Here is a 3,138-nt window from a genome sequence, read left to right as displayed (position 1 = left end):
CGTCGTCGACTGGTAAAGATTCCCCCTCACCTTCCAAGAATTTTAAAGACCCCCCTTTGTCGTCTAAGACCGACCATGGACCTTCTGCTCTCTGATCTCCCTCCCCCTCTAAGTCTTCATCTACCCATGTGTCATCATCAGGAAATGGCAGCACTGATGAAGCCACCCAGACCCTGTTGGGCACGCAAAAGAGGTTACCAAGAAAAAGAAAAATTCTAAGTTCAAAACAGGAATTAAAGAAATTCAGAAAGAAGTAAGTTGACGTTAAAGTTTCCAATTTAGATAGATTGATGTTACAGATTAATATTGGTGTATTGTGAACTATATGCCTGGATCTATGAAATGTAACATATTAATGTTAGAAATGAATGACGGGTTGTTACATATTGTTATAACCTGCTAACATTTCTTATGAACTGTTAACTCTAGACATTGGTTAATGATATTGGTATCTGATACTTGACTTTACACATTATGCGTTTAAGTTTTATTGATCGATAACTAGTCTAGTGAATGGTTGTTAAGGTGTATAGCATAACTGTTACATTTCATTGTTGGTTGTTACTATTGGCTGTTGGATGTTAAGTTTAGATAGATTGATGTTAAATGTTAAATTTTATTATAGGAAAAAGTCTGGTGATGCCGCTGAAATTAGACATACCACTAGTTTCAACGCATATTATGATTTTATGAAAGTACTTGAACTAAGAATAAGGCGGTGTCATTGGGATGCATACCAAGGGTGCACATTTGAGCATTATATAATATTTGGTCCCCCAGCAGTAGATCGACCCACGCTTGAACTTGTTTTTAGTCACGATGTAGTAGATGAAGTGACGTTTGCTCTGCCCGATGCCAAAAGTGGGAGAGAAAAGATAGTTAATTTTTAATTTGGATTAGGTTCATGAACACACTAGTTTCTCAATTGACGGGGAAGTAATTTACAGCAATAAAGATCCTCACACTAGGATTTGGATGAAGAATTTTGCTAAGCAATTTACTAGAAATGAAAAAGAATCACCAAAGAATATGCGAAAATATGTGGAAGGGCTACTAGAATCTCTTGTTGAATCAAAAAAGAAGAAGGATATTAAGGATTTTGTGTTGCTGCAGATTCTGTATCAATGTTCGATGATTTGGTGCCCTAGCAGCATCCCTAAGCTCTTTTTCAAATATGTTGATTGCATTGAAAGAGTGAAGAATGTGCCCTAGGAAAAATACATTTATGACCAGACGAAGAGAGGAATTAAGATTGCTAGGGAAGGTCTGAACAAACCAGAGGTTTCATATATGCTTGGATGCATGCCTCTGATCCCTGTAAGTTGTATTAACTTTTTTATTATTATGGTTAACCTGTGCATGTGAACGTTTACCTGTATTCTGTCAACTAAAGTTAAAGGTAATTAAGGTTAACTGGTTCATGTTAACTATATTGAGGTTAGTGTTAAGGTTTGAGAGGTTAGTGTTAACTATATATTCATGTTAAAAAGATTAGTAGTGCATATTAACTAATTAATTGGAACAATTTGTTTGTAGCTATGGTACTACGAAACGACAGGGATTAAAAAATATGCTCTGAGCAATAGATTCAAGCCACCACTCACTAACTGGGTGATGATTGGAAAGAAGTCTGGATCTCTCCAAAAGGACACAATTGTTGCAAAAGCTGGAAAAGCTAGCATTGCTATAATACAAAAACCGATAGCTGAATTTGGTCCATGGGTTAAAAAATATCCACTCAGAAGGTCAAATATGAGGGAAGATGATTCATTGAGGATTAGAAGAAAAGAGATTCCACCACTCATAGTAAAGAAGCATCAGATACCACCTTCTCCGAAAAATGTTATCAAGGAGAAGAAAGCAGATAAGCGGAAAAAGATTGGAGAAGAAAAGAAGGGAGAAAAGAAGGGAGAAAAGAAGGAAGAAAAGAAGAGATCATCAATAGGTTTGGTAAGATCTAAACCAATGTATATTAAGTTTGTCATTTTAAGTATTAAGCATATCAGATGAACTATTAACTTTGATGAAAGGATGTTAACGTTACTTAGTTGCATGTTAATATGTACCGTGTATATGTGAACTGTATCCAGTATCTGTCTGGATTTAAGTAGTATGTGTTAACTGTAGGCCTTTACCTGTTAACATTTATAAGTAACTGTTAACTATTTTCTTTTTTAATAAATTATAGATTGTATCAAACGCTATTGATGATGTTTTTCAAAGGGAAGATGAGATTAAGGAGTTACCATGTGAGGAGCAGCTCAAATTCTGGAGAAATGCTGCTAAACTAAATCAGAGAATATGTCATGCAATGAGACACTCAAAGAAATTGTATTGTCAAACATTTATGAATGAGATCCGAAGGCTTTACGAAAAAGTTAAAGGATTCGAGGGATCTGGTGACATAATAGATCCTGAAGTTTTAAAGGAAAATGTGAAAAAGTTTATTGCACAACAAAAGAAAGGAAAGCGAACCATGGATGAAGCTGACCGGCATGATGACGATAGAGATTTCTTTGATAATGAGTTCGTGCCTAATTATGAAGAGGATAACCTTCAGGAGCATTTCACTGGAAATGAAGAAGTGAGAGACGAAGTAAATAAGAATGAAGAGGATGAGCAGTTGAATGAGAAAAGAGCTGATGTGGAGGAGGATACACAACTTTAGACTGTGAATGTGCATACGCAGCAGGGGGTAGGTAGGGTTGAGGACATCCCACTCTGCAATTTCATGAAGAGGACGAAGAAGACGGTCAGCAAAAAATATGTGAGTTATAGGAGTAGAGCTCCAAGCACAAAAGCTACAAAGAGATCACAACTAGTTAGGACGCCATTCACCGAACAAAAGAAATTGAAATCTAAGGAAGAGGAGCACAAAGATGAACCACTTGTTATCACTGACAATGTAGACGAAATAACAGTTTACTATAATGATAATGTTGTCAAATGGGACGTGTTAAAAAGCACGTATTTGACGAATGTTGATCGTGCTACTTTAAAGAAGGCGAATGATAGGATTCCCGAGGTAGGTAGGTTTAGCTTACGAGTGTTGGATAGCACAGGGGCTTTTGTACATAACTACAGAATACTAAACAATGTGGTAGTTAAACTCACAGTTGAGGAGAGAAAATGGCTCGC

The sequence above is a fragment of the Asparagus officinalis genome, chromosome 9, assembly GCF_001876935.1.
Source record: "Asparagus officinalis chromosome 9, Aspof.V1, whole genome shotgun sequence".
Taxonomy (NCBI): Eukaryota; Viridiplantae; Streptophyta; class Magnoliopsida; order Asparagales; family Asparagaceae; genus Asparagus; species Asparagus officinalis.
The sequence above is the reverse complement of the archived record's forward strand: the minus strand, read 5'-3'. Positions refer to the sequence as shown.